The sequence below is a fragment of the Pleurodeles waltl genome, chromosome 2_1 (genome assembly GCF_031143425.1).
Source record: "Pleurodeles waltl isolate 20211129_DDA chromosome 2_1, aPleWal1.hap1.20221129, whole genome shotgun sequence".
NCBI lineage: Eukaryota > Metazoa > Chordata > Amphibia > Caudata > Salamandridae > Pleurodeles > Pleurodeles waltl.
This window is the reverse complement of record NC_090438.1, coordinates 736,973,717-736,986,842: the sequence shown is the minus strand read 5'-3', so window position 1 is coordinate 736,986,842 and position 13,126 is coordinate 736,973,717. Positions and strand designations below refer to the sequence as shown.

General features: G+C 46.1%; 1 protein-coding gene across 7 annotated transcripts in view; it reads left to right on the top strand.

Annotated features, from left to right (window-relative positions):
* Positions 1-13,126, top strand: part of FARS2 (phenylalanyl-tRNA synthetase 2, mitochondrial) — a 1,511,864-nt gene that overhangs the window by 865,791 nt on the left and 632,947 nt on the right. The gene's annotated exons all lie outside the window — the stretch shown is intronic.

Below are 13,126 nucleotides of genomic sequence, written 5' to 3'. Positions count from 1 at the left end.
GGGGGACAAGTCTAACACCCTACATGCTCACATTGGACTGCACAAGATGAAATACTTACCATACCAAACAGTATACAATGCCATGACACTACAATTGCATTATACCCACATATCCATACAGTCAACATATACCCTTGTCTTGGGGGACACCAGCACTGCCCACAAAGTCAGATACTGTAAACAACAGCAATATGGATCAGCAAGCAGGCTGAAACACAAACAACTGTAGGCAGACAACACACAACACTCAGGAACAACATAAAGCTAGAAGAGGAAATGCAGGACAAATGTATACTCCAAAAAGTCAACTGGGTGTATTAAATGTAAATTTGGTAAAGTCCAAGTCTATTGGCCAGTACATATGCTACGGCACAGGCACATCATGGTGCTGTCACTTGACTCATAACTGCCAGGTAACCTCCACAGGAAGGGGCATCAAGTGGGAAGGCAGGCACTTCAGGGATCATCTTTGGGTGGGGGGTAGGATTTGGGAGGGGAGGGATTGACCTTGAGTTTGGGAGGGGTGGTCTGCTTCTTGGGAGGGGTGGGTTTCTTCCCTTGGGGAAGGGTTATGAGTGCTTGCAGGGGGGCAGGGGAGGGCTTGGAGGTGCAAGGGAGGGGTTGGGAGGTTGGTCAGGGCCTCTTGGGTTTGAGATGGGGGTGGGGGAACAGGTGAAAAGTCAAGGTCAAACATAAAAATGCTCTGAGGGACACCGTGACGGTTAGCAGAACGGTGCGGATTTCGAGGTCGAGGGAGTGCTTGCCTGCTGAGTCGGTGTGGATGTCGTGGGTGCGTGCATGTGGGAGGTATGCTTGTGTTTGGGTGGTGTCTGTTGCGTGGGTGAGTGCATTTGTGTATCTTGGGGGACTGAGAGGTGGAGGTGCTGGGGGATGGAGTGGTGGATGTGTGTGTGTCTGTTGGGGTGGTGTCTTTGAGTATGCTGGATGTGGTGGATGTGTCTGTGTGCCTGTTTGGTGTCTGCAGGTATGGTGCTTGGAGTGGATGTCTATGTGTCTGTTGGGGTGGTGGCTGTGGGTATGGTGGGTGTGTCACTGACTGTTTTGGTGGTGCCTGTGGGTATGCTTGATGTTGTGTGTGTTACATGGGAGTTGTGGGGGTGTCTGGGGAAGTGGTGACTAATATTGTGCTTGTGGGTGTCTGTTGTTTGCTTGCATGCTGGTGTGTTTTGTGGTGCTTGTGTCTGTGTGTGCTGCTCTTGTGTGTTTAGGTGGATGCGTGTGAATCAGTCTGTGTGCTTTTTTAGGTAGGGGAAGTGGGGATTTGGATTGGGAAGATGGGGGTGGAGGGGCGGGCAGAAGGTGAAGGGTGACTGGCTGCTGTCAGTGTGGAGGCCAGAGCCTAAAAAGATCTCTGCAGGCCAGTCATTGCACCATGAATACCTTCCAGGAATGCATTTGTTTGCTGGACTTGGGTTGCCAATCCCTGGATGGCATTCACAATGGCAGACTGATCCACAGAGATACTTCTCAGGAGGTCAATACACTCCTCACTGAGGGCAGCAGGGGTAAAAGGGACTGGGATGGAGGTGCCTACGGCAAAGAAGATGCCCACCCTCTTGGGTGAGCGGGCACAGCCAACGTGGTGGGGAACAATAGGGAGGGCGGTGACAGAATCTGGGGGTGGCAGACAAAGATGGCATAGGGGGATGCCCCGATGGTTCTGTCACAACTAGGGGGTATCCACTGGTGGAAAAATCTGATGATAAAGAGGATGTTCTGGTCTCCCCTGTGGCACTCACCTCGCCCTCTGGGCCACTGGGTCCCTCTGTGTCTGTGGTGTCTTGACCCAAGGTCCCATGGCCAGATGCTCTCCACTCGGCAGTGCCCTGTCTCTTTCACTTGTCGGTGCTGATGCTGCAAATACAAAGAGAAGTAGGGTCATCACATGTCCATGATCACACTTGAACAACAGGTCTGATTAGCAAACATTATCATGATGTCAAGTAGGCCCTAGCAACAAACTCCACCTAAGTGGCCCATACATGTGCCATACCATATGCATGCATGCCATCTGAACTGTCAACAGTTGCCCACAGGAAATTCAAGATCTTAGACAGCTACAATTGCATGACTGAAGTTGTGCAATGACAGTAACCATTCAACAAGTAGGATACCTCATCACCCTCAAAGCTTTGCCCCATGGAGCATACCTCAGTTACCCGTTGTTGTACAATAGTAGGCCACTGCCAAATGCATTCCCACAGATCCCACACAAGGTCATTGTAACCGGACGTCTCCGGACGCCGGTTTTCAGGACATTGTGCCGAACGCCATTACGGGGGCCCTACACACTCGGGAGGGACGCGAGCCTGTGACGTCAGACGCCTTCGGCGTCTGGACGACAACCGAAAGAAAAGACGGACCAAAAGAAGATGAAGGGAAGGAGACGGAAGTGGAGGCTCGACGTACGCGGCTGGAGGAGAAGGAGACCGGGACGCCGAGGACAGAGAGAAAGGAACCCGTCGAAGGAGCTGTAGTGCTTTCCTCAATTTGGTTTCTAAGCACTAACATAACACAACAGAAATGCACTTCTGAGGTCAAAGAAGACTTTTATTGTTGTTAAATCTTCCCCAACCCCAATTTTTATGAATGACGAATTAGTAGCTTGCAAGTCCGCGTTAATCAAACAAAATATATCAGTTTGCAATATACACAGCAGGTTATATTTATAAGATATTGAATGCAAAGCAAAACAAATACTTCACCGTGTGGGAACTATCTACAGCTTCATCTTTCTAAGGTCTGCAAGCTGATGACCCCTGTCAGCCGCGAGAAAGAGAGATTCATCTACCCACACGGGATTGCTGGCAGCCTGCGCCAAGCTCCAGCACGAGGTCCGGCAGATTCGAATCTGACTCTCTGCAGCCTGTTACATTCGTTACAAAGGTGTGCCCCCTCCTCTCAGACCTGGGAAACTGAGCAAGCCTTTTGGAGACTGGCCAGGTCTCCAAGACTACTCCTGTTCCCAAGCTCAAGCGAAGAAAAAACAACACCCATGTACTCTCTCTTATCATGTCTAGTCTACTGTGAGAACAAAACATCTTGGTTCATCTTGTGCAAAAACACAGCTTGGAAAAATACAGCTTGGATTCTCAACTGCAATGTCTAACTCCACGTTAAAGGCAATAGGCAGCTAACCTAGATATCAAATGCAATGTCATGTTAAAGGCAATAGGCAGCTAACCTAAATATCAAATGCAATGTCTAGTGTCATGTCAAAGCCAATAGGCAGCTGAGCTGAATACAAAATGCAATGTATAATATCATGTCAAAACCCATAGGCAGCTGAGCTGAATATAAAATGCAATGTATAATATCATGTCAAAGCCAATAGGCAGCTGAGCTGAATATAAAATGCAATGTATAATATCATGTCAAAGCCAATAGGCAGCTGAGCTGAATATAAAATGCAATGTATAATATCATGTCAAAGCCCATAGGCAGCTGAGCTGAATATAAAATGCAATGTATAATATCATGTCAAAGCCAATAGGCAGCGGAGCTGAATACAAAATGCAATGTATAATATCATGTCAAAGCCAATAGGCAGCGGAGCTGAATACAAAAAGTAATATGTGATATCATGTCAAAGCCAATAGGCAGAATATCTAATAGCATGTCAAAGTCAATAGGCAGCTAAACTGAATACATCATGTCAAAGCCAATAGGAATGCAATGTCAAAGCCAATAGGCGGCTAGACTGGATACAGCATGTCAAAGCCAATAGGCAGAATACAGAATGTAATGGCTAATGCAATGTCAAAGCCCATAGGCGGCTAACCTGAATACAGAAAGTAATGGCTAATGCCATGTCAAAGCCCATAGGCGGCTAAACTGAACAAAACATACCATGTGCTACTGGTGAACATTGAGCAACTAATATGCGCAGTGGTGAAACACAAAGTCATTGGTCAAAACAAACTCCATCAAATGGCAGTACATTCCGCCCTTTGACCAATGAATTTTTGTTTCACATATCTCTTGTTTCAAACAAAAACAAAAAAAAACATCAGATCAAAGCAATCCCTGTAAAGCAATAGAAGTCAATTAACACATTGATCTCATAACTTTTCACATCAGATACATCTACATAGAAAAGACTGGGCAATTTTTATACTCTGAGTGAGTCTCTAATTCAACAGCGTTAGCAATTTGATGTGGCATGAGTTCTACTCATGTAAAGATGCACGGTCCATCTGAAAGGTTTGCTGGAAGGTAAGCAAAAGTCAGAGTTCCATACGAGAAGGGAAAAAAAAAAAAAACACAGCTTAGTTCCAGTGGAAGAATGCAATCAAACAAGTTGAACTTGAACTGAAGGCACAGTTTGCGCAAAATGGATCCATGGTGCTGGCACTTTACTCAGCCAGGTTCAGGTTGGGGATTCGGTCCCTTCCCCGACCCCACACGCACACACCGGAAGGGGGACCACACAGCACACTCAGGGACAGTGGCGAAACGTGGTAGGATCTGCAAAAGAAACAAGTATGACTTTTCTTGCAAATAACATTTTTCATTTAAACTGCACCCTTCCTCTTTCTTTCCCTGTTTTATAATCAGCAGGACGTTTTTGAGGCCCTTTGTTATATTCACTGCAGGTTCTGGAGGATCACTTGGGGCTTCAGCCCACACATCAGAACTGAGGTTTTTATCTGCTGCGCCACAGCTTCCCTTTTCTTGCACTGTCAGAAGGGCTGGGGCAGACTCATTCTTTATCAAACCTCCATTCACTGCACTTTTGTCAATTTGGGCCATTCTGTCTCCAATTTGTATGAATAAATCAGATTCTTTTCTAGGTATCAGCATAATTTCGATTTTTCCTTGGTAATTTGCAGCAATCACTCTCCCTAAAACCTGATCAATTTGCCATTCCTGTCCTGGTAACGTTCCTCTCCCCAACTGCTCTGTGACTGCTTGCATGACAGATTGCTTTTGTGCGTGCTGCACAGTTTTTATCAAATCTAGGGGAATGTGCATCTCTCTCATCTCTGCCCACCTGTAAGTGGCTTTTTCTCTCAGCTGTTCACATTTCTGGGGCACCCACTTAGCCATCCCCACTAAGGCAGAATTCTGGGTGAACACTTCTCTCTCTGAATTTTTCTCATTAACATCTGCAAGGTAATTGAACCAGTTAGGTACAAGCCATGTGGCTAAAACATTATCAAAGAACCAAAAATCAGCATAAAAATGACACATCTCACGTAGCTCTTGCTTTAAAATCTGACACACATTATACAACGCTGTTCCTTCTACTGTGCCAGAAAGCAACATTTCAGTCAATGAATCATTAGTAAAACAAACATGCTTTTTATCTTCAGTGGACACGAGTTCAAATGGTGCACACAATTTCACTGGTAACTCTTTTATCTGTGGTACTCTAGCCCTGTCTTGCAAGTACCAGATCCAGTGTATGATCCTAGCTAGGGGCACTATTTTCTTTCCTTGTTCTTGAGTTACATGTACATAAGTATTTCCTTCTTGCACTGCGCAGAAACCTAAAGTCTGCATTATTTCATTTGCCAAATCACAAGCGCGCAACTGTATATCATTTTTCACAGTGACCATATACAAAAGTGTTAGGATTTCTCTCAAATGAGGGCTATTCTTTTTCCAAAAATCAAACAAGCTAATGAAACTCGGCTCTTGCTCTAAAATCTTTCGTTTTACTTGTGCATTTTGCAACGGTAACTCGTAAATCACATTCTGGTCTCTCTCGTCCGTGTTATCAGTTAAGGAATGCATTTTGGCTGCCAAAAACCCTGGCTCACACGAAAACTCAAAGCAGCTCGGAGCTGTCTTAACCCCCTCATTACTGGAATGGGACAAGAAAGATTCTTCAAAAACAGCCTTTTTATAACTTTCAGTCGGGCTAATTTGCTCACGTAAATTCCTATTTTCATGTTCCAACTTCTTACATTTCTCCTGCATTTCTCTGTAAGCAGATAAAGGTATCCAGACCTTTCTGTCATCATTACTTCCAAAACACACGTTTTCTACATATGTACAACAGAAATTATTTCTCAAAGCATTATCAGGCCTTTTAGCTACACATGCATTTTCTTCTGTAATTCCCCAAACAGAAAACAATTCACAGTTTTTCTTAGCACCATCAGGCAGTTTAACAACACATGACATGGTCTGCCGTGCTACTGTGATTCTCCAAAAAAAACAATTTCTGTAATTCTCCAAACAACAAAAAAACAATTACACTTTTAAAGTGTGCACTTAGAAATCTACCAACTCGTCAACACCCTCTTAATCACCTCTTAATGACCGACCCCACTTCTGGTACCAATTGTAGTGCTTTCCTCAATTTGGTTTCTAAGCACTAACATAACACAACAGAAATGCACTTCTGAGGTCAAAGAAGACTTTTATTGTTGTTAATTCTTCCCCAACCCCAATTTTTATGAATGACGAATTAGTAGCTTTCAAGTCCGCGTTAATCAAACAAAATATATCAGTTTGCAATATACACAGCAGGTTATATTTATAAGATATTGAATGCAAAGCAAAACAAATACTTCACCGTGTGGGAACTATCTACAGCTTCATCTTTCTAAGGTCTGCAAGCTGATGACCCCTGTCAGCCGCGAGAAAGAGAGATTCATCTACCCACACGGGATTGCTGGCAGCCTGCGCCAAGCTCCAGCACGAGGTCCGGCAGATTCGAATCTGACTCTCTGCAGCCTGTTACATTCGTTACAAAGGTGTGCCCCCTCCTCTCAGACCTGGGAAACTGAGCAAGCCTTTTGGAGACTGGCCAGGTCTCCAAGACTACTCCTGTTCCCAAGCTCAAGCGAAGAAAAAACAACACCCATGTACTCTCTCTTATCATGTCTAGTCTACTGTGAGAACAAAACATCTTGGTTCATCTTGTGCAAAAACACAGCTTGGAAAAATACAGCTTGGATTCTCAACTGCAATGTCTAACTCCACGTTAAAGGCAATAGGCAGCTAACCTAGATATCAAATGCAATGTCATGTTAAAGGCAATAGGCAGCTAACCTAAATATCAAATGCAATGTCTAGTGTCATGTCAAAGCCAATAGGCAGCTGAGCTGAATACAAAATGCAATGTATAATATCATGTCAAAGCCCATAGGCAGCTGAGCTGAATATAAAATGCAATGTATAATATCATGTCAAAGCCAATAGGCAGCTGAGCTGAATATAAAATGCAATGTATAATATCATGTCAAAGCCAATAGGCAGCGGAGCTGAATACAAAATGCAATGTATAATATCATGTCAAAGCCAATAGGCAGCGGAGCTGAATACAAAATGTAATATGTGATATCATGTCAAAGCCAATAGGCAGAATATCTAATAGCATGTCAAAGTCAATAGGCAGCTAAACTGAATACATCATGTCAAAGCCAATAGGAATGCAATGTCAAAGCCAATAGGCGGCTAGACTGGATACAGCATGTCAAAGCCAATAGGCAGAATACAGAATGTAATGGCTAATGCAATGTCAAAGCCCATAGGCGGCTAACCTGAATACAGAAAGTAATGGCTAATGCCATGTCAAAGCCCATAGGCGGCTAAACTGAACAAAACATACCATGTGCTACTGGTGAACATTGAGCAACTAATATGCGCAGTGGTGAAACACAAAGTCATTGGTCAAAACAAACTCCATCAAATGGCAGTACAGGAGCCGAGACTCCGAGAGAGAGAGGAGAGCCCCGGGGCTCTCCCGCCCCCGTCGGAGAGAAGCCGGAAGGCTGCCAAAGTGCCGGCCACGTCCCCGGAGGGGCGTGGCCACCTCAGGTACGTTCGTACCACAGCTGGGGGTTTGCGAGAGGGTGGTTGTTAGGAAAAAGGGGGGACAAGGGAAAGGAAGGGAGGTCCTGCAGGGAAGGGGAGACCATATAACAAAAACCCCTAAAGTAAACCTAACCTCACAAGGAAACCAACCGCCCGAGGATTTCTACAAAGAGGAGAAGGTCTGAGAACACCTATAGGGGGAACCACGAAACTAAAGGACAGTTAATCCCTCACTTCCCTTCACTTATACCTATTCCCCCACCACCCTACTAACCCTATATACTTACCTTATATATATATATATATATCCCACTTACCTGTTTTGTTATCCTTCTTTCTATTTCTTTGGAGAACCTGGCCCACTGACGTAGAGGAGGATCGGAGACCTTCCCAAAGCTGGACCGGGTTACTTATGGACTATCACCAAAACCCTGAAAGAGAAGAAAAAGGGAACTTTTGTTAACTATTTCTGGATTGCAAGTGCGTTATCCTTGTGAACAAGAAACAGGGGATAAAAAGCCATCCTTAAAACCAAAACACGAATAAATTAGCTAAACCCCACCTTCTGCGCCTGTTATATTATTCCAATATCCCTTTCATTTGCTTCAGGGATAAAGAACCCATTACAGTGGTGTCAGAAGTGGGATATTGGAACAACTACAGGTAACCAAAGACGATGGAGGGCACACCCACCCTATCAGAGATGATGCAGCAGCTAGCCGCAGGGCAGAGGCATCTGCAAGTAGTGTGGGAAGAGCAACAGAAGGAGGCTAAAGTGGAAAGGGAGGCCCTACAAAGCGCTCTGAAAAGTCAGGCCACTATCATGGCCAACAATCAGTTGGTCCATGAGACTGCAATCAAAAACCTCACGGACACTATTGCCGCCACCCGGGTACATCCGAACGTACCCAGTTCGGTCCTGCAGCGATATCAGGAAGGCGAAGACCCGGATGCCTTTTTCACGAATTTCGAGCGGGTTGCTACTTCCGCCACCTGGCCCCAGGATAGGTGGGGCCAATACATCGCCCCGTTATTGACAGGAACTCTCCAAGCGGCTTATCAAGCGGTAAACCCAGGCGGAACGACACCCTATCAGGATATTAAGAAGAGTATCCTGGAGCGGGTGGGGTTTGATACAGAACATTATAGGGTCCGGTTTAGGAAAGCCAAATGGGGACCCTCCGAGAATCCCCGGGTCCTATATTTTCGAATTAAGGACTTAGGACTCAAATGGCTAGGTCCCATTGGGACCAATAGGGAGGATATCATTGAGGTTGTTCTCCTAGAACAATATCTAGATGCCCTACCTACCAATACCCGTAATTGGATCAAGCAACACCCAAGTCCAGATACTAACACCACTATTGAATTAGCCTGTGCCTTTCACCGCTCCCTCGAGTTCAAAATCCCTCCCGTACGGCCAACACTTAACCCCATCCGACAGAACCTCGGACCCTCCCCATCCCTAGGGCGAAAACCAACCGAGGATCCGGGAAAATTACGAGGTCCAGAAAGACCCTATATTCAACAACCACAGTGTTTTAGCTGTGGAGAGTGGGGACATATTGCCCGGGTTTGCCCGCTGAAAACAGAAAAGTCAGAGCCGATGGAAATAGGAGTCACCAGGGGGAGAGTCTTCTATACAGGGGGAAAGGAAACCCGATACAAGAAGAGACTTGTTATCAATGGAAGAACCACAGTGGCGCTCATCGACTCAGGTTGCAGCCAATCTGTAATTCGTGCTGATTTATTGGAAAAACCCCTTTTAGCTTCAGGGCTTACAGTGTCCATATGTTGTATTCATGGAGATACAAGAGAATACCCCCTAATCTGGACAACCTTGTCCTGGGATGGAAAAGAAGTCCCCATAAGGATGGGGGTGGTGGAACGACTAGTCGAAGAAGCTATCATAGGAACCGACTTCCCTGACTTTTCGGAACTTCTTGACAGTACAAAAGACTCTGAAAACATGAGCACATGGTGGAAAAGAGCTCCTTTTTCTAGTACGCCTATAACACCACCGGTAGTTAGATACCGACCCTCCCGAAAAGAAAAGAGAGAAACCCGAAGAGTCTTTGCCCAAGGAAACATGAGTCCAAATAGGGTAATTACAAAGGTCCTTACTCTTACTGACCTTCCCCCATTCCGTAGTTGTCAAAGGGAAGATCCGAGTTTGATCCATGCCTGGAAAAGTGCCCGACCCCGGAACCCCCAAGACAAAAGCCCTTCTTTTACCATAATCAGAAATCTGTTGTACCGTGTCACTGGTAATAACCGAGAAGAAAAGAAGCAGCTATTAGTCCCCGAACCTTATAGACCACAAGTCCTACACCTAGCCCATAGCCAGCCGGGGGGGGGTCACTATGGCAGGGAGAAAACGGAAGAATATCTGTTGAGGAAGTTCTACTGGCCGGGAGTCTTTTCACAGATTAGGAGGTTCTGTCAGCAATGTTCCAAATGCCAAATGATTGATCCTGGTCCCAAAAGAAGAGCTCCCTTGCAACCGTTGCCCATTATAGACATCCCTTTTTCAAGAATAGGAATGGACATTGTAGGCCCTCTCCTACCTTCTTCTAGAGGATACCGTTATATACTGGTATTGGTGGATTATGCCACCAGATACCCAGAAGCCATCCCACTCAGCAGTATTAACTCCAAGAGCGTAGCTCATGCAATGATAGGGTTCTTCTCCCGAATAGGCTTTCCCCGAGAAATTTTAACAGACCAAGGTACCCAGTTCATGTCCAACTTGATGTCACAAATATGTCAACTTCTAGGGATCAAACAGTTACGGACAGCGGTTTATCATCCTCAAACGGATGGTTTGGTAGAAAGGTATAACTGCACTCTGAAAACCCTACTAAAGAAATCTATTTCAGAGACAGGTAAGGACTGGGATAGAAAACTCCCCTTAGTGTTATACGCTATCAGGACCCATGAACAAGCATCCACGGGCCATAGTCCATTTGAATTATTGTTCGGACGACAGCCCAGGACCTTGTTAGATATGGCTGCCGAGTTATGGGAGGAGGAGGACGGAGAAAAATCCCTCTTAGAATATACCCAGGAGTTAAAAACCAACATCCAAAATGTGTGGGAAAATGTAAGGGAACATATGGAGAAGGCTCAAGAAAAGCAGAAAAGATATTACGACAGGAATACCCAATTAAGGACCTTTACCATAGGTGATAAGGTGTTAGTGCTTCTCCCCAGTTCAGACAACAAGTTGCTGGCAAAGTGGCAGGGACCTTATAAAGTGATAGGGGTAATAACCCCCGTGACCTATAAGGTCCAGCTCACAGGTAGTTCCAACCGGTCACAGATCTTTCATGTCAATCTATTGAAAAAGTGGGAAGAGCCACAGGGAGAACCAACCAGGGGATGCCTAGTTAACACCGTTAAGGAGTTGGAGATAGGGTGGTGTCCCACTGAGCATCCTAGCGGAAACGAGGTGCCTCCCATAAATAGCGAAATCTCGATCCAACAGAGTGAGCAATTAAACCAGCTCCTCCATGATCATGCCCATGTGTTCTCCTCGATACCAGGCAAGACCAAGCTGGTGCATCATCAAATCATAACCCCACCTGGCAAGGTCATACGCTTACGGCCATATCGTATCCCAGAAGCTAGAAAGATCCTGGTAGAAAACGAAATAGAAAAGATGTTAGACCTAGGCGTTATAGAGCCTTCCCAGAGTCCCTGGTGTTCACCGGTGGTATTAGTGCCAAAGCCAGATGGGTCTATACGTTTCTGTATTGACTTTAGACAAGTCAATTCTATATCCCAGTTTGACACATATCCCCTTCCAAGGGTAGACGAACTCTTAGAGAAGTTGGGAAAAGCTAAGTACATGTCTACACTCGACTTGACCAAAGGCTATTGGCAGATTCCTTTGACGCCAGATGATAAAGAGAAAACGGCCTTCTCTACTCCCTCTGGGCTATACCATTTTAAGGTTCTCCCTTTCGGGTTACATGGGGCACCCGCCACCTTCCAGCGTCTCATCGACACCATTCTACGACCTCATACCAGATACGCTGCCGCGTATCTGGATGATATCGTTATCCACAGCGAGACTTGGGAGGACCACTTGACACATTTAACCAAAATCTTTACAGCGTTACGAGGGGCTGGATTAACAGCCAATGCCTCCAAAAGCCGGTTGGCATTCAATGAGATCTCTTATCTAGGATATCATATAGGGAAAGGTATACTTAGACCACAAATGAGTAAAGTTGAAGCCATCCTACGGATAGAGACACCCACAACGAAAAGGGAGGTCCGCTCATTCTTAGGCTTGGTAGGATACTATCGAAGATTTATACCCCATTATTCCACCGTGGCCGCTCCCCTAACCGATCTCCTGAGGAAAGGACAGCAAAACAAAAAAATATCACAAATTTAAACCCCGTACAGTCCCATAGTTACCGTACCCTACAAAGATATCTCACTACCCAACCGATTTTAAAATGTCCTGACTTCACTGTCCCCTTTCACCTCCAAACGGATGCCTCAGACGTGGGTCTGGGGGCCGTACTTTTTCAGAAAGATGAAAGAGGTATTAGTCACCCCGTGGTCTTTATTAGCCGTAAGCTGTTTCCCAGGGAGCGAAACTATCCCATTATTGAGCGAGAATGTCTCGCCATCAAGTGGGCACTTGAGAGCCTCCAATATTACCTCCTAGGAAGATCCTTTCTATTATATACGGATCACGCTCCCCTCACCTGGCTCTCGAGATATAAAGATACTAACAGTCGCATATTGAGATGGTTTATGGAGCTTCAACCTTTCTCCTTCCAGGTTTGCCATCTCCCTGGTGATCTTATGGGACAGGCTGACTATTTATCCCGGTTCCCGGGACCTTTGGGTCTCGAACAGCCCCATTCAAGGGAGGGGATGTGTAACCGGACGTCTCCGGACGGCGGTTTCCAGGACATTGTGCCGAACGCCATTACGGGGGCCCTACACACTCGGGAGGGACGCGAGCCTGTGACGTCAGACACCTTCGGCGTCTGGACGACAACCGAAAGAAAAGACGGACCAAAAGAAGATGAAGGGAAGGAGACGGAAGTGGAGGCTCGACGTACGCGGCCGGAGGAGAAGGAGACCGGGACGCCGAGGACAGAGAGAAAGGAACCCGTCGAAGGAGCCGAGACTCCGAGAGAGAGAGGAGAGCCCCGGGGCTCTCCCGCCCCCGTCGGAGAGAAGCCGGGAGGCTGCCAAAGTGCCGGCCACGTCCCCGGAGGGGCGTGGCCACCTCAGGTACGTTCGTACCACAGCTGGGGGTTTGCGAGAGGGTGGTTGTTAGGAAAAAGGGGGGACAAGGGAAAGGAAG